At 39.7% G+C, this 25,937-nt stretch overlaps 1 protein-coding gene across 3 annotated transcripts in view; it reads right to left on the bottom strand.

Moving 5' to 3' along the window:
- The window catches only part of LOC148901549 (leucine-rich repeat and immunoglobulin-like domain-containing nogo receptor-interacting protein 2), a 266,334-nt gene that overhangs the window by 214,919 nt on the left and 25,478 nt on the right, over window positions 1-25,937 (bottom strand). For all 3 annotated transcript variants that reach the window (XR_016113739.1, XR_016113749.1, XM_088989208.1), the window contains exon 2: window positions 11,721-11,753. The gene's annotated coding sequence lies outside the window, so the exon portion shown is untranslated. The remainder of the gene's footprint in view (window positions 1-11,720; window positions 11,754-25,937) is intronic.

The raw sequence follows: 25,937 nt of genomic DNA, 5'->3' as shown, positions 1-25,937 counted from the left end.
GGGTCCGGGGAGAACATGCAAACTCCACACAGGGAGGCCGGACCGGGACCTCTGCACTGTGAAGCCGGTGTGCTAACCACTCGACTACCGGGCCGCCATTAAACGTACATGTACTATTAAATATGGAACATTATATATATACATCCCAGACACATTTTTACATATTTATGACATAGGTAAATATAAGTATGTGATGTGTATGAACCAATAAATTTGAAGATCATGCAGACTTAGTCTACAAGGGCCATGACATATCTAAAAACATGATCTGAAAACCGTTCATAACGTGTATATCGACCTCTAAATACAATGAAAATATGGTCAATTAGCAGTACATACAATACACACAGTACATTGTCAGATGATTCTGTGGTGTTCGTCCTCTTTGGCAAGAGATGACCATCTTCACTGGAATGGTGTGTGGTGAAGATGACTTGCACATGAGTTTGATTAAAGTGAAGGAGAGTTGTGCAATGTCGTCTGTCTCACTCTCTCGTCCCAGCCCATCTGAATTCAGTGGCAAGACAGAGTCAAGAAGACTGGGGATGGGTTGGGATGGAGTGGATGATTATGTATCTTACATTTGAAGAGCATATATAGTACCTATACAGCAGGGGTGTCAGAGTCGTTTTTTGCCGCGGGCCACATTGTAGATATGATTTCCTCCCGAGGGCCGTTATGAATTTGGGGAAGCCATTAGAATGTTTAATCCCCTCCACATATTACATACAGAGCGCTAAATAAAATAATTAATAACTAGTGTTCGAATCTGAAGTCAAGAAAAATAACTTATTGTTGTTTACATCCAAAAATATGACATTTTGGTTAGGATTTTAGCAAGTATAATGGACAAGTTCACAAGTTTGATTTACTTTCGCGGGCCGCAAACAATTATGTGGCGGGCCGGATTTGGCCCCCGGGCCTTGACTTTGACACCTGTGCTATACAGTACATCACGTATGACAAAAATATGGTAGCATAAATTTAATCTGGGAAGAACAAATATGATGAGGCTGTAAAATGTTAAAATATGGATGTTTTCCTCTATGCTGCCCTGTTATAACCCATTTATTTGTGTGTGTGTGTGTGTGTGTGTGCGTGTATGGATGTGTGTGAGCGTGTTCCCAGACCACAACAGCAACGCATCGTTAGGATGATTCAGTAGCTTCTGACGTGCTTTCATCTTAATGAAATAATTCTGAAGGGTATTCTGACCTCATGGCAGGAGAGGGGGATGGGGGGGAACAAACTCCCTCCTAAAATATGGAGTATATATATTTTTTAATTTCAATTTCATGACCGGAAATTTATTTTCCCACTTTATCATTTTGTTCTCATGGATGCCCAGCGTGGCGTGTGCAATGCGAACATTAAATACACATTAACAAGTACAGCATTTTATTTTCCGTAATATGGATTTTGTATTTAAAGCACAGTCACAGCCTGTTGTAAAATTTTCTCAGCAATAAAAAAATATGTCAAGTCACCAAAATTGGCCGGCATGCTTCGCCCGCAATGATAAAATCTTAAGTGCTTCAAAATTTAGTGTCTCTGGCTATGTTTTTAGTACATGAGCGTGATATATGATAGTCATCAGACAAAAATGACTAGGATAAATTTGTGTTTGAATGTCATCTGGTAATGATCAAAATGTCCCTTGAATGGCCACTTCAAACCAAATGAAATACTTTCTGTCTCTTGGGGCATTGATACTTTTTCAATAGAAATGGGCAAAGTCCGGCCTGGGGGCCACAATTGGCCCACTCACAATTTTTAAATGTTACCATCAAGTGAAAATACAATGTAAAATATACCTTTCTCAAATGTTAAAAGATATGTTTTTATTTCATGTGCTGCATGTCAAAACATCTACAGTAGTTGTGATTGTCAATGCATGCCTTTGTCTGTAGATTTAGTGATTTCCCACACCTCCTGAAACAATTTACTCAAAAAGCAACACATAACTGTGACAACTCTGCTGCTAATGTTAGCAAAATTCTTATTTTTTCCATGTTGAAGAAAACCAAGAAGATTTTGGCCTAATTCTACTGAACGCATATCGGCAATTTCATAGACCATCCACAAGGGGTGTGATAAGTCATCCATGTATCAATATACATCATTGTCAATGTTTTACTGTTCACTTATTTCGATATTCGAGTGTCCTGACTAGTCGTGGCTAATATCCACCCCGATGCACGATCGGTGGTGCAATTGTCCATGTCACATGCACGGCCAACGACATCATCGGCAAGGGGAACAGCTTGTAGTTTAATTGCCAATGTCATGCACTGACCGCAGCGGCTCTATTTGTGTATCCAGAACATCCATTTGGTCGTTTTAATTTTCTTGCATTCTATTCTGCCTAGCAACATGTAACGTGTGCTTCATTTGAATGTCTTTTCTATTTGTCCAATGAAACGGAGCCTCTCGGCTAGTAATTGTAAAAATAAATAATCAAGTGAGAGCAGCAAGGCAGCGAATGGATTGTACCCCCCCAACCACCAACTATCGACGCCCCCATGAGTCGTTTTTCTGAGTAATGACTGCGGTCCATCTACCTCCATGCTGCAGCACACTCGAAAGAGCATCTTCTGCAATGCTCGGACAGTATACCCTTGGCCTTCGCTAAGCAGGGTGCTCTTTGAATATTTATTGAAGACTCTCTCACTGTCCATTAAACAATTACAAGACCAAACATCGATGCCTAGTTAACATTGTTAAACAAGTATTAGTAGCGTTAAAATATTTGCTGTCAAAAGATTTTATTTCTATATACAATACAAAATATATAAAATATTTACTGTCAAAAAATAATTGCAAGTGTTTACTTGCAATTAAATGAATACGTCATTGCTGACGTCATTGTTGAGTCGTAGCCTGTTAAATAGACCTTTTTAGGGAATCAAAATAGAGCAATGAAAACAAAGTGGACTTCTAAGACAAACAAGTGTACAGCCAATAGTGCAGTTAAACAAACAAACGTAATCTCTCTTTTTCTCAATTTTTCTCTAAACGTAGCAGTCAGTCTATGTACTTTTTATTCCCCACATGCTCACAGAAGAGTAATGCTCAACAATAGAATGGAGGTCTAACCTTATACTTCTTTAGTTTGAGCCAGTCAGTCAAACAGACAAGCCCGTGGACATTTTTAGACAAAAGGGAAGGTAGCTTTATCTGTACAATGTGGGCAGATATTGAAAACCTCTCAGAAGGCACTGATGAAGCTAGCATTTCTCTGCATGGTCCTTCCTGTGTGGACCACCAACCGTGGGGACCGTCATCCAAGCCAGCAAGAGGTTGCCTTGTAGCGCTGCAGACATTGCTCAAGCAACAGCATCAGCATTACCATCTTGTCAGTCTGTATCTGGAAGTCCCACAGGATCTTTGCTCGGTCATTCTCTTGCTCGGTCTTGGGAGGTGTTTCCCATTTTGACCTTGGGGTTTCCAGTCCATACTCCGCACAGATGTTTCGGTAGACTATGCCAGCCACCTGGTTATGGCGCTCCATGTAGGCTTTCCCTGCCAGCATCTTACACCCTGCAGTTATGTGTTGGATTGTCTCAGGTGCCTCTTTGCACAACCTACACCTTGGGTCTTGTCTGGTGTGGTATTTCCCTACCTCGATGGCTCTGGTGTTCAGGGCCTACTCTTGAGCAGCCAGGATGAGTGCCTCTGTGCTGTCCTTTAGGCCAGCCCTCTCTAGCCACTGATAGGACTTCTTGAGATCAGCCACTTCTGCTAGTGTTCAGTGGTACATCCCGTGTAGGGGCTTTTCCTCCCATGATTGTCCCTCTTACAGCACCTCATCCTCTGTTCCCCATTGTCTGAGACATTCTCTGAGTACATCATCCGTTGGAGCCTTCTCTTTGATGTATTCATGGAGCTTGGATATTTCATCCTGGATAGTGGCTTTCACACTCACTAGTCCCCGGCCTCCTTCCTTACGGCTTGTGTACAGTCTCAGGGTGCTGGACTTGGGGTGGAACCCTCCATGCATGGTGAGGAGTTTTCGGGTCTTAACATCCGTGGTCGGAATCTCTTCCTTTGGCCACCTTATTATTCCTGCAGGGTATCTGATCACTGGTAGGGCATAGCTGTTTATTGCCCGGGTCTTGTTCTTGCCATTGAGCTGGCTTCTGAGGACTTGCCTCACCCGCTGGAGGTATTTGGTCGTAGCCGCTTTCCTTGTTGCTAGTTCGAGGTTGCCATTGGCCTGTGGTATACCGAGGTACTTGTAGCTGTTTTCAATGTCTGCTATTGTTCCTTCAGGGAGTGAGACCCCTTCAGTGTGGACTACCTTGCCCCTCTTAGTCACCATCCGACTACATTTCTCCAGCCCGAATGACATTCCAATATCACTGCTCCATACCCCCAGCGGGTGAGGCAAAGCGCCTCCAGCGGTCCAGAAAAGCGCAGTGCTGGGAACAGCACGGATACTGCGCAGAACCCTCAAGCTTCCTGGACCCGAGCTAATTATTTACTAGCTACTACTACTAGCTTATTTTATACAGTAAAGTCTCGTTATATCGATATTCAAGGGAGTCCGAAAAAATATCGATATAACCGGGACTATCGATATATCCGACCCTGTTTGCATGTAATTTTCTCCGTGCGTGCATAGAAATAGTATCGATATAACCGGGACTATCGATATATCCGATATCGATATAACGAGACTTTACTGTATATATATATATATATATATATATATATATACAGTGAGACCTCAACTTACGAACTTAATTGGTTCCCAGACAGAGTGTGTAATGCGAAAAGTGTGTATCTCAAAAAAAGAATTCCCATAGGAAACCATTAAAATGGGAATAATCCGTTCCCGGGTTTCCATAAAATATACTTTTCAACTAAATAAGCCTTAAAACTACACACAACATACCTTATTCTATGTATAATAAATTATAATAAATGTGCTATTGTATTGTAATGAAAGAAATGCACTGAATTGTATCATAAAGTCACTTTATTTACATTTGTGATGGTCATTTATGGCTTGATGGAATGGCATTGGAGGTTGAAGGTCAAAGGGAATTGCTGTTTCGAAAGAGAGGCGCATTACATGAGGACTGTAATTAAAGAAATAAACTGTGCTGTAAAATAAAGTTTTATTTACCTTTTTGATGGTCGTTGATGGCTTATGGAAGGCGAGTCACCTTCCATAAGGACTGTTGGTAACTTAACCTCTGGTGCTGTTCGGTCGTGTGCTTCCGCCGAAGATCACTCAGCCAGCCGTGGTGGGTGTGTATTATGAAAATAGTGCTTATTATAAGGTTTAATTTTAATAATTTTGACGTTTGTAAGACAAAAAGATTGTAAGTTGAGGTCTCACTATATATATATATATATATATATATATATATATATATATATATATATATATATATATATATATATATATATATATATATATATATATTAAAGAGACAGGCAGTTCTGCCCGTCAGCTCTGCACCAACACATTGACAGTGATCCATATGAAAGGACCCCGCCCCTGTAGGCGCTTGAGGAAGCTCACTTAAGGACATCAATACGAGAGGAAATGAGACAGAGCAATGACTTGCAAGATCTCAGATAAGGGCTCCTGCTGTTGATTTAAAACATAGTTGATTGTCACTGCACTTCATTGTTCAGGATCATTCGTACGGTCATTTAGAGCTCGCTGATCATCATTAAGATCATTTGAACAACTCTCTTCCGAAAACAAATATATACATAGGGTGATCAATCAGCCTTTGAAAGCTTTGATCGGATATATCGAGCATATACGTTATACTTTTCACATACAAATACAGACTTGTCTGTTAATAGTTGTTTTTTAATCCATCTGGATCTCTCTTGTTGTAAATATCTCATTTGACAATGTGGAGACCCACGGCTCATAAAGTGACTTGGTTGGTACATGGACATTGTTAGGCGGCTGGATTTATTTGTTACGGCCTTCAATCAGGTGTCCTTTGTTGTGTAAACAAGCTGGTACTGTTATGATAAGTTTGAGCCAAGGTGGATAATTTTTGGATATCAATTGATGGACCGGCTGTTTTTTTTTTTTTGCCGTTTGCTTTATATTTATCAAAGATTTGTCAAAAGCCTAGTTGCCATCCTTGACAGCACACTATCTTTCCACTCCCATATAAATAACTTAACCCGATCTGCGTACTACCAGCTACACAATATCAATCGTCTTCGCTCGTCTCTCACCCCTCACACCACTGCTATCCTCGGTCATAGTCTTGTCACCTCCCGGATTGACTATTGCAATTCATTTTTCCTTGGTGTCCTTCAGAAACCTCTCCACAAACTTCAACTCGTCCAGAATTCTTCAGCCACATCATCACCAGAACCTCATCCTTTCACCACATCACCGCCGTCCTCCAAGAGCTCCACTGGCTCCCGGTCAAATATAGAATCAACTTTAAAATGTGTCTTTATACATTTAAAGCATTCCATAACCTTGCCCCCCCCCCATATCTATCTGACCGTCTTTAAATTTCTATTCCCTCTCGTTCCCTCAGATCCTCTTTCTCCCTCCACCTCTGTGTGCCCTCCCTGCCCATCTCAGAACGATGGGGGACAGAGCTTTCAGCTGCTCTGCCACCAAATCTGGAACTCACTTCCTCCATCTCTTACCACCGACAAATCCCATCTCAAAACCCATCTATTTAAAATTGCATTTTCTGTGTAGCTCTTTCTCTTGTTTCAATTTATCATTGTATTTTATTTATTGTATTCTATTTGTGATTGTATTTTATTTATTATAGTATCTATGTAGTCACAAGCATTACTGTTTATATTGTTTAGCTTCACGCATGTATATATTTTATACAATGCATTTGGCTATTTTTATATTTAACTATGTGTGTTTTAATACACATTTTTTTGCACATTTGCATTGAAGCTTGAGAGGAAAGAAATGTCATATGTGCTGTATGTTGTACGTAGAGAATTTTTGACAATATAGAGGACCTTTAATTTGACAATGCAGAGATTGTACTGTATCTGACTTATACAAGTAGCGGGGTGACTTGCAGCCTTCCCAACACATGACAAACATTTCCCCTTGGCAGTATTGCCCTGCATCCCTCAAAACTAAGTCTTCAGAAGTATCAGGATTAAAATCCTTGTGATCATCTCTCCAACTCTTCCACGTGTCATTCAGTTGTCAAACAATCCCATCCTTGCTGTCAAACACCACCCTTTTTGAAGCTGCGAATACATGCCAAGCGAGATGAGGGCTTTACTGGGAAAAGACGCAGAGAAAATCGCAGACTTCTAATGACAACCCTTTAAAGTCTGTTTGTGGTGTTTCAAGGTCAAAATATTACATTTGAGGGGCTAATGATTACTTTCTAGGTCATGCATTCAGTATTGCTTTTTGATTTCCATTATTGTTGTTGTAATTTAAACAAATCATTCACATTTGAGGCCAAATAAACAGCCACTTTCCTAATCAAATACAGTGATGTCCTAGAAATTGAGCGCCTCAAATTCAGAAAATTTGTAAATATTTGCAATTATTCCTATTTGCTTTGACTTAAGGGCAAAACATTGAGCCCTGTACATTAGCAGTGAATTCAAGTGAATTCATGAAATACGGAGCAGTACATTGGCAGAAGTCAAAGAGCTCTTCGAATAAGCGGTTTTAAGGTGATTAATGACACTCCCAGTTTAGAGTTACTTCTAAAACTAAAGACAAAACAAAGACAATTTTATTACAAACTGCGAAATATAATGTAAACTAGCATTGTTGGATGACTTTCTGCACAATACTGGGTGTGTCTGCATTCATTTTGCCACATACATCATTGTTTTAGGTATACAGTATAACGTTGTTACAACTGAAAGTACAGTACACTTGTTGTGATCAATTGCCTGCATGTAAAGCCCTTTTCTTTTCAACTCTCTTTGTCTCTTCCAATTTTATGCTAGCCAACACAATGGGTGTACCACTTTGTCACGCGGCACAACGATTACAAGCACCAACAAAGTTATCTGAATCATTGGTAAGGGGGAGTCGCCGTTTAAGAATCAAGAGAGAGAAGCAAGAAAAAAAAGAAGAGGAACATGAGCTGTAATTCCAGCGTGTTCGATCAATGAGATCGATCACGTCTCCCCCGTGCATGTTCGCTCCTAACTTACTGCTGGGAACTCTCATCAGTGACTCTAACACTGGCTCTTAGGATACTTCCTGCTACCTGCATTAACACCACCGTCACGTCACGGAGAAACTCGCAACCAATAAACAATGTTGACACAGTACCAAGAGGAACAGGGTTTTCAAATTTTATCAATTGAGATTAATGGCTTGAATGCAATGCTGAGAATACTGCGTATGGGAAATTGAGTGGGCATGTCTATTGCAAAAGCAAGCTTGAAAAAAAAAATCAAAGACTCATTCCGGGAATTGAACAGGAAATTGAACAAAATCGCTGAACTCCTCTTCGGGAATTTGTTCGGATAACACCAATAGGAAATAATTCTACGTGACAGAGAAGTGACATTAAATTGGATAGCCTTTTTGCATACTCCTATGTGGATGGAGCATGACATTTTTGATGATCATTTTGAGGATACTGTAGTTGGAAAATGAATACAACAGAAAAAAAGTCGCTCCAAAAATCTTTTCTCACCATCAACAAATAATGGTTTACATGTGTCGATCAGAAGAGGAAATAAAACAGCAAGTTGGCCATTTGGGAAAAATCAAAGGGCTTGTACTTTGTCACAAAACCCCAACACAGGAATTTATGCAATTAAGACCCAATCTCAGGCGGGTGTCCAAACACCAAAGAAAAAAAGGTATCCAAGAGAGCCAAGTACACCAGACAGATGACCCTTACTAAATTGTGAATCATTTTTCCAGAGCCATCATAATGTAGAGAGAGCATGGTGTCAACATTTATTTCATGAGGTTTTTATTTATCTATTTATTTTTGGGCCGTTCACAGAACAGCTTGAAAAGTACGGTACATTTTTTCTTGCTTGTCTTGTTGGAATGGAAAATGGCAGGAACATGTGTGAATGAACACGTTTGCACTTCAAACTCCCAACCGAGCATCTTGACAACGTCAGAACTGCTGTTACTTCCCCACATACCTTCTGAGCCCACCTCCAAAGCGACCACCTCCAAAGCGACCACCTCCAAAGCAACCACCTCCAAAGCAAGAGATGTGTTTTTCCATCCCGAGACAAAATTGAAGGCCCACAAGTCATCTGGATATTTACTGTAGACATATATCTTATTGCCAGTAACTGCAGGCTGGTACACCATAACCGACCGCACACATTGGGGCCTTCTTCTCCACAGCTTTTACGAGCATCTCGTAAGCCTTGGGCAGCGTATTCGCTGTTTCTGTGATTGATTCCATCGACTTTCCCAAGCACACACACACAAAAACAACAACAACAACAACACAATGGATCAAATACATTTGGGACACATTCCAAAATGCGAGGAAAGGTAGTTGGTAATCAACCCAGACATTTTTAAATACAGTAAAGTCTCGTTATATCGATATCGGATATATCGATAGTCCCGGTTATATCGATACTATTTCTATGCGCACACGGGGAAAATTACATGCAAACAGGGTCGGATATATTGATAGTCCCGGTTATATCGATATTTTTCGGACTCCCTTGAATATCGATATAACGAGACTTTACTGTAATACCACTCACCGGGCCTATTGGACAACACCAACTTACTGTCAAAGTCCGGTCCGGGATGTTTCATGTTGTTTGGTATGTCAGGCGACAAAAACCCAACATTTTCAAAAGTGGTTTATGGAATTGTGTCCTCTGGCTGCCATTATCGGACTGTCATCAAACCTAATTTAAAGCAGATTATTTACTTACAGACAGTGTAGGTGTTCAAATACCTGACATGTTTCGGCGTATACTTCCGCCTTCGTCAGAGTGTAAGTAAAGAATCTGCTTTAAATTAGATATCAAGTCCACAGAATAAACTTAGTACAACGGTGTCATCAAACCTTTGTAACTTGAGGAAGAGTGCAGTGCTACAAAATGTAATTGTTCCGAATTGAAGTCGTAAATTTACATTTGCAAAAGGACATTGACAGAGTTTGAGTGGAAAATGGTTTAGATTTTTGACATTGTTTTAAGAGATTGATGAATGCAAATAACAATGGAGAAATGGGTTTGAAGACAGCTGGGATAGACTCCAACACCCCCCCCCCCCCCCCCCGAACCCCTTGGCATAAGTGGATTGTAAAATGAATGATAGTTTTGGTATAGAAATTACCCAATTTCAAATTAGTACATTTCTTTTCTAATTGCACACATTTAAATGGGGAATTAAAAAAGCGAAACTTAAAGGTTCTCCCTATATGACATTTCTAGACATATCAGTGCTTTTTTTTTCTTACCAATCTTAAATATGTTGTCGTTTTTTTTTAAACCATCTTATTTTTGAGATTTCACTAAATCGACTTTGCATGAACATAAACATAAATACTATCAATCTAGCTTCATAACTTTGTGTGACTTTTAAGCATGCATGTCTGACCTTTTTGTTATACCATTTAATGACAAAGGGTTGTGGCGTAACCACGTTCACTTATTGCCAAAAATAGCAAAGTTATCTATGGTGTTATTAAATAGCTTTGTTTATATCCAAGCAACATACTGTATCTACAGCTACAGCAATTTTTTTAAAGGAAGTGATACTAATTATTATTATGCCATCGTTATCGAGGCAACTCTACCATGGCAACGCTGCAGAGTAACCTAAAGTAATGATGAGCTTCCCAAAAATAATGGTGCTTATGGCCATGCTAAATGCTCTGCGACTGATTCGCATGAGGAAAATGTGTGTAAAAGAACAGTGTGTTCTGCTGGTCTATTTTGAAGAGCTGCCCACAACGGCTACAGTCGCCATAGCACCTGCAGGTCCGTTTAGATATGTGAGAAGTGCGTGCGAGTGTGTGTGTGTGTGTGTGTGTGTGTGTGTGTGTGTGTGTGTGTGTGTGTGTGTGTGTGTGTGTGTGTGTGTGTGTGTGTGTGTGTGTGTGTGTGTGTGTGTGTGTGTGTTTGAGAGAGAGGCGAGACTTGCGCTGAAGATGAAAACCATATCCAGGTTAAGTGGAGTTCCTGTCAGCTTCTGGTGTGCACCTCCAAACAGACTTTTTTTCAGTCCAGAAAAAAAAAGTTGTAGTTGTGAAGAAGTTGTAGTTGTGTGTTTTTTTTAATTCTGACATTTAATTTAGAATTTCAGATTTTTGGGGGGGGAAATTGGTCAACACAATATCTCAACTTCATAAGGTTTGAATTTGTAATGTCGGTGTTATTTATTGTTTTTTTGTTTTCTCCTGACCTCACAAATGTTGGAATACCCGTATCATTGCCATAAATGTCTACAAACCCAAAATAATTACTGTGAGAAATTGAAAATTGTGGAGAAATATTTTTGTCCTCTATATTAGTCATACATGTTTAGCATTATGGTTAAATATTTCTAATTTTAATCACAGGAGAAATGCAACTTGTGTTTGTTATATGAATCTGCTTATCGAAGCCTGTTTGTTTTAGAGAATATATCTAGAGCGCAAGACAATTTCACTTCCCATTCCTGACTGAATATAGAAATAATGTTCCGCATGGAAATTTGGTTCTGTTCCAAAAAATACCAAACACAAATATATCTGTTACAGTGGTGCACCATATTAAGCCAGAGATAAACTTACCTTAGAAGGAGAGGAACATCGACCTGAACAAGTCTGAAAGGCAAACAGAGACACATCCATTAGCAATAGCGATGCTTGAGGGACACAAACGGCATGCACATCCATGATATCTGGCAAAGCGTGCCATCATTCTCTCAAGGTATGCTGTGTCACATTCGCTGGCAACATGAATGATCATTTGAGCTCCTCAGAAATTTAGTGTCAAATTTACAGTATGGATTGTATTTTGTATCATGATAGACCCAGGGAGATACTGAAAGGTATTTTTCTTCTTTTTTAGTGTGCAGGGTATGTTCATGTATTTAAATGTGCAGAATATATTCGCACATGCAACAGGAAAAAACACTCCTTATTTTCCCTATAATACAAAAAAGGCCACACCAGTGTCACCCATTAATGTGGAATTGGGTGGACATGTCAATCATAACAGGACACGCCAAAAAGTCTAAAAAAACCCTAACTCAAAATTGAAAATGACGTTGGCCATTTTTGTTCACAGCAGTCATTTCGAGGAAATTGCGAGGACTCGTGTCATGAAAAACTCAGACTTGTGAATTACCCAAAATCGAAGTGTGCCTCATTAGGTACCTACAAGAAAATGTCTTTTTAAAACTATGTCGGTGGTTGTGCGGTTTGGTGTGTTTGGCATCAAAATGGAACGTTCACACATATTTTTTTTTAATATTTTAACGAAGCCAACATTTGATGAGCATATTGATCCATTTGAGGATAGATTTGTGAAAATAAGAAAAGAAAAACCTCAGTTTCAACAGTTAACATGAAATTTGTTCCACGACTCCTTCATAATGGGACACATGAAAATGTCGAAAGGACCCGTATGTGAAATTAAACAGAAAATCAGACCTTTTAACTTGAAGCAGAAACTTTACAGGCTCTGGCTTTGGAAAAATTTGACTATGAAATAAGTCTTCATGGAGTGTATACTGTAGTGGCAATCCCTTAAAGACAGCAAGTGGAACAGTGGGATCGGGTATTTTTAAAAGGAAGTGAAAGTACTGAGAGATTAGCAAAGTAAAATAAATCCAAATGGGCCATGAGGTGACAAAAGAAGCATATATGTCCCAAAAAAAATACAAGCATGTTATTTATGCCACATGCGGGTGTTAACCCCCACACCCCAACCCCATTCCTTTTCAATTGCTGCTGTGGACTGCAAATTTCCCCATTGTTCCCCACTGTTCATGGAAAATACGACATTGGCTTCACGCCGAAAAGCCAGCTGAGAAAGAGAACGGTGGACAAACTAAAATCCCAGTTGTCCGGACAGCAGTCATTTTTAACTCAATATACTTCAAAAGCGAAAGCCGGCACCGAAGCATCGTTCTGGGTGAGTCACGCCATCGTTAAAAACAATAAGTCCCTCCAAGACGGAGAAATGGTAAAAGAAGCATTCGTTGAAGCAGCCGACTCCTTGTTCAGAGACTTTAAAAATAAGGCAGATATATTATCTTCAATCAAAGCTCTGCAGCTGTCAAGACACAGTTACACGGTGCTGTAAAGCCATGGCCAAGGATTTAACCCAGCAAATGTGGAAAGACATCGGACATTGTGAGTGTTCTCACTGCGGAAGTCCAGGGCTCATGGACAGTTCTGTAACTTACTCACACAGGAACAGTACCCCAACATGAGGAAATGTGCTACCTCCTTGTCTGCATTATTCAGCTCCACTTATTTATGTGAGTCAGCCTTTTCCTACATGAAGATCATTAAGTCCAAATACCGTTCCACCATGAATGATGAACATTTGGAAATGTGCTTGAGGCTGGCTGTCAGCAGCTACTGTCCGGACTATGCATCCCTGGCTGATTCAATTCAGTGCAAGTCATCAAAGTAAACTCAGGTAATTACAAATGTATATATATTATATACATTTATATGTATATATACACAAGTGTATATATATATATATATATATATATATATATATATATATATATATATATATATATATATATATATATATATATATATATATATATATATATATATATATATATATATATATATATATATATATATATGTGTGTGTATATACATATATATATATGTTTTTATTATGTGTGTTGTGCAATATTGGCTTATTCAGTTATGCAAGGTACATCAACATACATTGTACATACAAAGAATCCTTAAAACATTTGAAAATAATTATGTTTTGCATTTTTGTCGTGGGTAGATCATTTTGACTTGGTTGTTTTTATAAGTAGCTCGTATGCTGAAAAAGTTTGAGCACCCCTGTTTCATAAAGACGCACAGGTGTGACGTCATGTGAAGGCGGACAGAATGTGACGTCATGTAAAGGCGGACAGAATCTGACGTCATGTAAAGGTGGACAGAATGTGACATGATGACAGGAAGTCTGAGAAAATAAAATGATATGAAAGGATATGGAAAATATGCTTTGTTTGTATCACGAATTGCCTGAACAAATCTCCAACCAAATGCATTTCTTCTCCTCCTTCAAGCATTGTGGGTTGACAAAACTGCTATTATATCAACACAATATATTTGCAGCTCACTACCAATACAGAGTGCTAGCTCTGGCCAGTATGCTCTTGTCATGAGCGGCTTGTGATCAGAGCCATTTTCACAAATTATGATTGGCGAGTGAATAGCCAATCATAGTTTGCGAAAACTGATGTTGACCAGCGCCTTCAACAAGCTATTAGTAAACTTTTTGGGTTGCCAACTAGAAATCTGATTGGTTTCAAGCAACAGTCAGTTTTATCAACACATTTGATGGGACAGGGCCGAACTGATTGTGAAGGCGTCCAGGTAGATTCCTGTCCCTGGTAACAAATGAAGGCTGAAATGTGATTGTTTCTATGCTTAAATACGAAAACACATATGGAAGCAGCACAACAGGGGATAAGTAATGAAAGGACGCAGAAAGACATTTTGAAATAATGTAATACGAATTCATGGAAAAAGTATAATTTACATCAGTCCATGATTCAGATATTTTTAGGCCAGCAGAGGTTTTGCAGGCCTTGACGGGCCGCCACTGATATAAGCTGCTGCCTGAAGACAATCTTCTGTGAACAGCTAAATGAAGAAACTGGCTGTACACTCCGACACACCTATGCCGTTTATGACACTCTGGTCCTTATTTAGGACCATGCCTGTCGCCTATAACTCTAATGTACTGTCACTGATTTGCGAACAGGCACCAGTCCGTTGGGATTAGCCAATCAAGGCGTTAACGCTGCGAAAAGGTGTGCATGGTGTTTAAACCTGCATGTCCGGGTTGGTTGGTGGTTTTTGGAGCATAATGTGAGTTAATGATGTCACCTAGCACTTGATTAAAAAGGCACACAGGCTCGCTCTGTGTCACATTTTCTTACCGGCAAAGCTCATGAGGGAAATGTTTACTTATGCAGGGTTATTCGAAAGACTATTCGGACACATCCACAAGGATAAAACTTGTAACTTTTATTGTAAACAGGTGCTAACCTAGGGTTTTTTTTAATTAGTATTATAAGCTTCAATTAAATTAGCCTATTTTAGGGGGTGATCTTGCCTCATCCAAATGAGGAATTACTCATTCAATGCAACATCGACTTGGTACTTTGGAGTGTCCCAAATTGGAATCAGTGTCCCTATGACATCTGGGGGGGTGGGCTCAAAATGGGAACACCCGAAAGACAAAAAGCGTTGATTTTCATTCTTAGAGCGAGCTCTTCATTATCAAATTGCTGGACAACACAAACCAATTACGCATATGTGTGTATGTGTATGCGTGTGTGCATGCGTGTGCGCGTGTGTGCGTACTGTCACCTGTGTCCAACTCCACTGCCATCTTTGTTCTCTTCCTCAGTGAAGTGCTTTCATCTTGAAAAATGGAAGATTGCACAACTCATGCAAATCAATCAAGATGCCAAGAAAAGGTAGCAATCTGCTACTAATGCCACATGAAATGTCCAAAGTAGGGTTTTATGTCATGGTAATGGTGAACACTTATCAGTACACCTCCATGAAGTTCCCTTGAGTGCATCATGTATTCTACGAAAACATTGAAAGAACCTTGATACATCGTAGCCCAATATAATTGTTGTTATGTTATTCCTATTAGGCATTGTTTTGTCTTAAGCTGCTTTTCCATTTCAGATCCCAGAATATGGCTTGCCTTGCAGCCCATCAACCTCACCTGGCCTGGGCTGGCCTAACCGTCATTGAATCCATAATATACAAGAAATAATCAAATGTTGCGAGATCATGTAAAAGAATGATATAAAAGCGTATCGCTCAAAATCTCTTCCACAATCAGATATAAGTGATGTCACAGCCCTGCCCGGCTTGTTTTTTCGAACCACATCAGAGGAACTTCTGAAAAGCAGTTCCTTTGTTACTGCACATGATGGAAAAGTGACCACACAGGGTGGAATCAGGTTGTTGAGCGGTAGAAGCGGTACAATAGAAAAGCGGCAACAACAAGGACACCATCGGCCAAGGTCATTCGGTTGAATCTCTTTCAACGTGATATTGTGTACAATCAGAATAGGACCTCGCCCTCACAATGCATTATCTCTCACGTGACAGTATCGGCACCGCCAGCATAAGACATCAATACTGCATCAGTGAAGTACATATCCACCAACATTTTAAAACAATTTTGCGAGTCTGTTATAATCACTCAGGCTTCTCTATCCATATCACCACCACCATATTGTACAGTGATACCTTGGTTTACGAACCCTTTGGCTTGCGAACTTTTCGGTTTACGAACGTTAAATTTCTGAAAATTTTACCTTGGCATACAAACTATTTTTCGGGATACACACGGAGCGCCACAATGAGTGACGTGTTGTTCGCGAACGAGCCTGTTATCCTAACAAGGAAATAGTAGCTGACTTTTTTTGTCCTCTATTCCCCGCCCCCAGTCTTCGGTTAAAGCCACGTGATTGGTCAAGAATGCAGCAGTGGGGGGGGGGGTAAAAATAAAGAGACAGGCAGACGAGAGAGAGAGAGAGAGAGAGTGGGAAACTGGATAGAAAACAGTGACATTTGAACTCGTTTAAACTTTGATAGTTCAAAGGCAGAGTATAGATTGCAAGGTTAAAATATCCCATCAATCAGGCTCCACAAATAACCCGCACAAGCCATCTGTACACTTAATGCAAAAACCTATCAACCCAGCTAAACAGAACACAATTGATGAGGAACTAGGTAAAATTATCACAGAGAAAGCACCTCCAAGGGATCATTCCTCAAGATGGTGAAAGAAGAAGGCTATGTTCCTCATCAAGTGTTTAATGCTGATGAAACCGGCCACTCCATTCCATCAAGCCATCAACGACCATCACAAAGGCAAACAAAATGACTTCATTATACAGTACATTTTATTTATTTAATGATAATACCACAGCACGTTTATTATACATAAAATAAGGTATATTCTGTGTAGTTTTAAGGCTTAGAAAATTAGAAAGTAGAAAATTATGTTTTATGGGGACCTGGGAACGGATTATTCTCATTTTAATGGTTTCCTATGGGAAATTTTTGGGATACACACTTTCACATTACACACTCTGTCTGGGAACCAATTAAGTTTGTAAGCCAAGGTATCAATGTATCTATTATGTTTTTCAATCTTATTTAAATTGATTTTGTTTGTATTATTTTTCTGTATGATTGGATATACCATTCATCATTCAGAAGTAATTTGGGGGGTCCAGCTTCGGAAGTAGGATTTTTTTGCATTTGTTTAGTTTTCTTTTTTGCCAACAGCCTACTGACTGTATTCATCATGCTGATCTCTCCAGAGGTCCCTAAAGGTGATTGGCAGCCTCAATAATTGATGGTCTCGAAAGGCTGCGTGTGGCTGTGAGAAAAGGGAGCGAGCGAGCTCGAGAGCGCCCACAGCCCCTGGCAGAACCGCTCAATGCGACGCGGCAGTGGCTTTGGAAAGGCGGACGAAGCTCACTTGAAAACGACTATTGTCTTCAGCGTGCCAAAACATTTAGCGGGCGACAGTTTGATTAGAGAACGTAGCAGCCCAGCGGGCGTAAACATCAAATGGGAGGGCACATTGCAGATGCGTTATGCACACTTATTTCAATGTCAATTACAGATTGTTTGACTGGGAGCAAACACGAGGCACAGACCATGAAAAACAAAACGTCGCATACCTTCTGGTCAAGGGGGAGAGGCAGGGGAGCGGGAAAGCTTTTTTGCCTTTTACAATAAAACATCGCCCATCACTTGTCGCTACGCCCCTAAGTCATTCCGTATTGATTTGGTAAAATAATAGTGACGGAATGACATTGTTTTCCATCCCGTTAGTTGTCTCCTCTGTCATATTTTCTTTCGAGCGTGATAGGGACATTTCCATTGCTGAATTCTTGCATGTGCACACGTCGCCAGATCCACATGAATGTGTGGGCTTCTTCCATCCACTGTCCACGCGATGCCCGGGCCACAAAGTATTCTGGAAAGTGCTTTTGAATTTGGAAAACTGATTGACAGTCAAGGTTTTTATGTTTGTATTAGTTGCAACGCAGAAAAAATACTATAATATACAGCGATAAAATGTAGCAGTTGAGGAAGGAGAACACACGATTGACTGGAGTATGTCTTTATTCCAACTGCTAACAAGTGGATCTGACTTGAACATGGGTAAATGCAGTAAAATATTTTATCATAACCACGCCCCTTGCTGTACACCTGCTGGGTGAGATACATGGTCTTAGTGCCCGCCACAATATATACATACCTGTCATCTTATTAGTTTCCCCCATATTTTTTAATTTCAAATAATGTACGGCGTACTACAACTTTTATACGGGAAAAAAATACAAAATAATTCTGAACCGATCTTACAAAAACAAGTTTGGCTTAAAACCAGTTTGTCTGTAAATCGCTGCCATTGTCATGGCAAACCAGCAAAGGTAATCCTCAATCTTATATATATATATATATATATATATATATATATATATATATATATATATATATATATATATATATATATATATATATATATTTTTTTTTTTTTTTTTTTTTTTTTTCCATCACTGTGTACGGTAGGATTGATGAAAGCATAATGTGCACATGCACAATAAGCTGTATGCATTTTCGCATGTGTTAGCCTTTTTTATCATTTCAAATAATGTACGGCATACTAAATCATTTATACGAGAATTGTAATCATTTATAAGTGCAGCTATTAGCCAAGGTTGACAGGTAAATATATATGCGGTGAAAAGGGGAAAGTAAATAAGTCAGAGAAAGAGAGAGAGCGAGAGAGAGAAAGAGAGATCATGGGTTGAGGAGTGAGGGGTAAGAGAGGGACGGAGACGATTGATATTACGAAGGTGGAAATACGCAGACCAAGTTATGTTATTTATATGGGAGTATATATATATTGGTGACAGAGCGGAGATGTGTGTGAGGACATCAGAGAAATCTTTTAGAAAGTCACAATGTGGTTTCACACAGCTAGTTTCTTCCAGCAACGTTTCTAGAAAATGCCGACAAGCCTGATTGAAATAATAGGCATTCACTACAAAATCAGTCTTATAAACAGTGTCACATTTCCCACTGGGATCTTTGCAGCGTGCTTTTTTTTTTTTCGGGGACACTGAAAAGAGTCCGTATGTAGGCCAAGGTAAAATGGATTTCTGGCACACAACGAGAACATATGATTAATGTGTGTGTGTGGTTTTTTTTAAGAATGTCGCGGCAGGAAGGATTAAGATGCTTCTGGGGAAGATGTGGTTCAAGGCAGCATACAGCCTGTATCAAGGGAATACCGAAGGGGGGGATTTCTGATTCAGTGCAGCCCAGCAGGTGGTCCAAGCACCCTCAGAGTGCCAAAGCCTAAAGAAAGAAGTTGATGTAGCCAAAAAAAGAGGATTTTTTTTTCCAATACAGGCTGGTATTATACAATGTTAAACAATGGCAATTGCCTGAAAACAAGAACCATAAATGTAAATGACATTATTTTAGATGTGAGAGAGAAACTACAAAGAAACAAGAGTTGTGCCACTAATAGAATTCCAAAAATGCCAAAGCAGACATATTTCATATCAACACAAATTAATACAAGTCCCACACGTCTGAACAAATAAAACATGCATGCTCCAATGAAGGATCAAGAATTAGAGGACAATTCAAAACATCACTGTCATAATCGTATTTTTTCCCTTGCATCGAGCACAACAGGACTGACAAATAATTGTTAATGAACATCATTTCTCATTGAGAATCAGAACATAAAATTCTCAAGGCACCACGCTGTCCACTACCCAGCTGGAAGGGGGAAAAAATGATATCACTGTTTACTTTCCGTCTCAGTAGTTCCAGTCACAATCCCATTCTTGTTGAGGTGCCAGCAAATGGAGCAAGAAATGAAAGAAATTTGAATATTTGCATTAAAGCCCCTCTCCATGCTGTGGGAGATCATTCGGCGAGTTAATGTCTGCAGGAAAATAAAGTCCACATTGAAATGCTAATAATGGGTTGTTTGTAATAATAACTCTAATCAGAATCCCGGCGACTGTAAATGATTGCTTTGGTGAAAATATTTTACTTTAATGAGATTTGTGCAACTTTAGTGCAAATAAAGTGTAAACATAACGCCCCAAGAAACGTGGGTGTTTATCACAGCGAAAGTTCACAGAGCATATTCAGACAATAGTGACATTCAAAGCGAAACAATTAATGCCACGCTGCAAAAGCAAATAAAGATATCAGCGCCTATTTAATTAGTCCTTTAATGTCTCAGGTTATTTGGTGCATTCAGTCCTTTTTTTTGCTAATTTCAAAGGCTAAATGTGAAGGTTACCAAAATAATTCAGCTGCTCTGACAAAAGGAATCTGCAGTACAGAGGAAACCCATGAGTCACACAGCATGTAAATATCTATTCAATAAGCAATCAGATATACTGAATGTAAAATATGCATATGTTAATGTAAAATAAATGCTGTCACAATGTTCCAGAGGTAAAACTCTGGCACATTGGTGGCCGGACCTGCACCCATGGGTCCTGGCCTGGCATAACTTGCAGAAACAACGGGGTACTTGGTATGAGGCGAGCTTGGTGGCACACATAAGTTTTGCCGGTCCAATCCTCTGCAACATAAACTATTTCTAGGGATCTGGAAGGTCACTTCTCTGGCAGGGAATGAACTCAAGCTGATGTGTGGGATTGAGACGTTCCGACCAGATTTATCCAGACCCACTGAGACAAAAGTCCTGGGTTTGACTGAATTTACTGTAAAGCCACCCGATTGGCTGCCTAACCCAAGTGAAAATTGTCATCACGTTAAAAATAAAATACACAACTGGCTGATGATTGGATTGGATGATAGGCTATGACTGATTCATGAAACATCACTTTGGAAAGAAACGTAAAAAGTGAAGTCAATCGTGTCTACTAATTGGTTTATTTAATCTCCCAATTTACAAAATTGAGAAAACTAATGTGGATTGAAGGACACATTAATTACGGACTGAAAGAGTGACCATCTTGTATACCCTATATATAGAGTTTTGTGATTTCCTGCTGAGTCATTAAAGTCACATTACACGTTTTGGATTCATGGAATGAAAACTAATGTTTTTTTTCTGAAATTTTTTACCCCTTTGCCTCTTATAACAAGTGAAAAGTTGGTAGCAATTGGACAAATCCTGAGGTTGGTCCATTTTTGGAGGATGACTGGAAATTTGTTGCACAGAAATAAAGTGGCAGATTTTTTCCGTCTAAAATGGCACGTTCGCACCAAAACGGCAGATGGCATTTACAGGCATGGCTTCCTCAAATTGTTTGTGATTTCATTTCATGCAATGACATCACATCGCTACTAAAATACACATGGAATGGGCCTTCGGGTTGAATTTTAGACATTTCTGGAAGGCACTTCTGGAACCATTTTTACTGGTTTCATCCCAATGCCTATCAAATGTAATTCTCCAATCAGATGAAAAGATGTTCTATTATGTTTGTATGCAACTTAAAAAGGAGAAACATTGTTATGAAGTATAAATCCCTTCAACATACTTCGTGGACAACATTTACAAATTTCCTTTTCACCCGTGGTTTCAGAGGTACAAAATGTTTCAGAAAAGCACAAAAACCGTGATTAGTTAAGATTGCATATTTATTTTCCAACCTCCGAACATGGGCATGTTAGATACCCTTTCAACAGGGCCCAAGTCTCTCTACAGATGCAATATTATTATCTCTTAATATCCTTTGAGGGGGAAAACAATGCATAAAGCGAGATAGCAATTTCACAAGCTTTTTAGATGTGCAACAGAGTTGCGACCAAGTCCACCTGTGAGCGGCATTTAGGCATCTTCATAATCTAAAGAAGGCTCAAGGACATGTGACAGATGCGGCACTCAGAGTAGATAAAATGGATGCCTCCAGGAAGTTATGGAGAAAGCGGGAGCAAAATCTTCTCCATCCCAATGCCAGCCTACAACTTCTTTTGCCGCAAAAAGAAGGCAAGGAATCAGAGCCGGAAAAGAACGCCTCAGACACCGGCTCGGTTGCTCTCATTTCATAAGCCCATTAAACAGCCATGATCAGTCATCCTCAAGAAAGCATATACGGAAGTTGGGCGGGATGGTGGTCATAGGTCACCTGGCAACCCCGCCGCTCCGTAGCCTTTGATGATCACAAGGATTAGAATCATAGACACATAACGCCTGACCCACAAAATGTGGGGTAAATCAGACGACATTGAAATTTGACACTTAATCCCCTGTTCCCCCAAAATTTTGTAGTTTACCTCCAAATTGGTTTCACATTTTCATCTTCGTGTTTGGACCACTCGAAGTTTCTTTTTGTACAGTTTTATTTTGCTCATTTGGTTTAACAGTTAAGCAATCTTGAATTTCAGTTAGCGTTTGGAAAGGTTTAGGTTGTTAACCTTTTTAGCCTTGTCGGAGTTGAGACATTTTGGGTTTCTTGTTGGCATTTGTGCCAATTCAGGTGATTATTAACATGTTTTAATCATTTATTTTGGCACGTTTGCTTTTTGTGCTATTTTAAGACTTTGATCCCATCTGTGCCAAAAACTAAATGGTGGCTCAGAGAGGATCGAGCCTTTTATGTTGCTGGCCCCACTCTCTGGAATACCCTGCCATAGAACCTTCGGCAAGCCCCCTCACTTCCCATCTTTAAAACCCGTCTCAAAACTTACTTGTCGTCTTTGTCATTTGACTCAGCATGATTAAAACTTGGTCTTGGTTTCACTCCCTGGTGCTTTATACTATCTTTTTCATTTTCTGTACAGTATATCATAGTTCTCCATGTGAAGTTCTCCATCGTTACAGCTTCAGCTGTTGTTAAAGTGCAATATTAATCAATAGGTATTGTATTGTATTGTATTGTATTGTTGTATTTGTGTCACTTCAGGTTTTTCCTAGTGTTTGTGCTACATAGTATTTATTTTATTAAGTGTTTGATAGCATTTGTGTTATTTTTCTCCGTGTCAATCTTAAGTTTTCATTTGGGCTTGTGCTCTTTTCTGTTTTTCTTAGTGTTTGTGCCATTTCTCACACTTTGCTCGCATTCCAACACAAAGGAGGCAGGAGGGATTTCAGTACCATGAGAAAATGCAATGAATTTCATTCTTACTCGTTAGCACCGTGATCTGTCGTGCGTGTAAATCTAAACAAAATAATTATGGCTAAAACTTTGGTGCGTAGAGTTTGCATTGTGCTCCGTTTACTTGTGAAGGTTTTCGCCTGGGTAGTTTGGTTTCCCCCAACATTACAAAAAATAGTGGAGGGCACATCATTAAATTGTATCTGTCCATCATTCATCATTTGCCCGCTGCTGGAATTTTTGTCCATCATCAGTCCGCCACCATTTCAGGCAGTGCCACTTTGTCATTATTATTTGAACTGCACTTATGTGACCCCAATTTTGCAGTTGTTTTTTTTTTTTCCAACTGCTCCCCCCTTCCTTATTTGTGTTGTTTTTTTTTGGGGGGGAGGGGGTTCCTGGCGGTTTGGGTGACATTCAAAAATTGATTCTGTTACTGCTTATTCCATTAGGAATTCAAAGTTTCCATCAGTCATTAGTCCGCCAGTGAAACGGGAATCTGGCAGTGATTGGTTCACCACTGCGAAAACCGTATAGTAATGAAGTAAGTCAACAAAGACTACATTAGTGGTTCTTAACTTGGGTTCGATCTAACCCATTGGTTCGACAGAGCCTCTGCACGCGCGACTCAACATGTTAATTTGTTATAACAAATCACTGGTCTCAGATGATCACATGACGTTGCTTGTCCAATGAGTAGTGTGGGAAATATATTACACTTAGCAGTCAACGTGTGACTATCATGATAGTATGTCGTACAATTAAAATAAAGTATACTGATCCCTTGAAACTTCATTTACTCTTTTCTTTTTTTAATAAATGTGTTTTTTTTTATCTTGAATTTGTAAATAAATACAATCTGACATTCCTGCGACCCTCAGAGGTATAAGCGTGACAGAAAATGCCGGTACTTTTTTGTCACACGTATAAGATGAATTTTTGAGTCATGAACTGGACACAGAGAATATCACATAATCCACACCGGAAGGACATTCAGGAGTAATTCAGAGGGTGCGGCCACATGATCAAACTCACTTCAAAGCGAGAATTGGACGAGTGAAAACGACCAGCTATTATTGTTATATCCTCTATCCAAAAGGGTGTGTAATCCAGAGGATGTGGTTGGAGAGTCAATAGGGTACTAAAGAGTGATGGAGCATGCATTATAAGATTGCTGTGCTCTTAAAAGTTACCCCTCGTTGTCTTCCGCCTCCTTCGCCACACTGGTTAATGTTGCTGAGCAAGCGTGTTTTATTCATTATTGTCTTCACAAAACTCCGGCGGTGATGGCTCGGCTCCTGTCATGAACGACTGTTCTTCTTAAAGGAGACTGCCGTTTTATTAGCCAACAAAGAAGAGTGGTTAAAGTCAGCTGTCTTATTATTTGACCTGGACACTTTTCATGCGAGGTCATATTTTCACATTGCGTCAACTTCTCTATTTCGTTGCAAAATTCTATCAGATTCACTTGAAAGGCAGTTTGGGTGTCCTGAAAATCTAATTAAATTTTTTGACTACATTATAGTGACATCAAACCCTTGTAATAAGCACAGTGGTACAGCATAAAGATATAGATGTAGACAAATTTGCTTTGTCTGTGCAGTGCCTCACCAGACATCAAGTGTCAGATTAAACAACCAAATGGACATTTTACAGTTGCCTAGTTCTAAAAATGTTTCGGTGTTGACACAGTTGGATGATCTAACATAATTATATAATTAATAGGCTGGTCTAAGATCCTTAATTTTCAAACAATTGTCTCTCCCTCTCCCTCTTTCTCCCTCCCTCTGTCGTTCTCTCCCACCCTCCCTCTCTCTCACTCTCAGTCTCCCGCTCCCCCTATCTCTCCCTCCACCTCTCCATCTGCCTCTCGCTCTCCCTCTCTCTCCCTCTCCCCCCTCTCTCTATTACAAATGATGACCAGAGAACACCGGCACAGTGTGAAGCCCAAAATAAAATCACAGCAGAGTTCCAGTATTGCTGATTGTATCAGTCTGCCACCCAAACGACACTTGTAATTGAGCTTCCTGACAATTTGCTGCAACACAGCAGCAAAATATACGGGCTTTCTAACACGGGATTACATTTGTGTCACAATGTACCCATGTCATCTTGTTGGATCAAAGTTGTTGTTCTTCGCCTGGTTCATGTTCTTCGCTTGCATTGGCATAAATCAGTGGTAACCAAACTACGGCCCGCGGCCCGTATCCGGCTCATCAGCACATTTGGCCCGGCCCCCTGAACAATCCCAGAGAAGCTATCAGATGTTTTTCTTATTTGGCCTCCAGAAAAAATTAATCCTTTTACAAGTCAAACGTCGGTTTTTGATCCTTATCTGTTCCTATTTTAATCAATGTAATCAATGTATGTTGTTTATGATCATGATTGAACAATACAATCCCGAACTCGTTTTCTCTTGTAAACCTTCCTGTCAAAGAGAGAACGGAATATTGGGTTAGGTAAGAAAAAGCTTAGGTAAGAGAAGAATTGATTCAGAATGCAGGGTATTTAATCTGCAGTGAACAAACGATATTTTTTTTGTTCAATGCAAAGAAAAGGCATTTTGTCTCATCTGTCAAGAGGTGGTGGCGGTATTCAAAGAATACAATCTTCGCCGACACAAACTTTGAGACATGCG

This window comes from Hippocampus bargibanti, linkage group LG02, assembly GCF_051943395.1.
Source record: "Hippocampus bargibanti isolate YZ-2025 linkage group LG02, ASM5194339v1, whole genome shotgun sequence".
NCBI lineage: Eukaryota > Metazoa > Chordata > Actinopteri > Syngnathiformes > Syngnathidae > Hippocampus > Hippocampus bargibanti.
The sequence above is the reverse complement of the archived record's forward strand: the minus strand, read 5'-3'. Positions and strand labels throughout refer to the sequence as shown.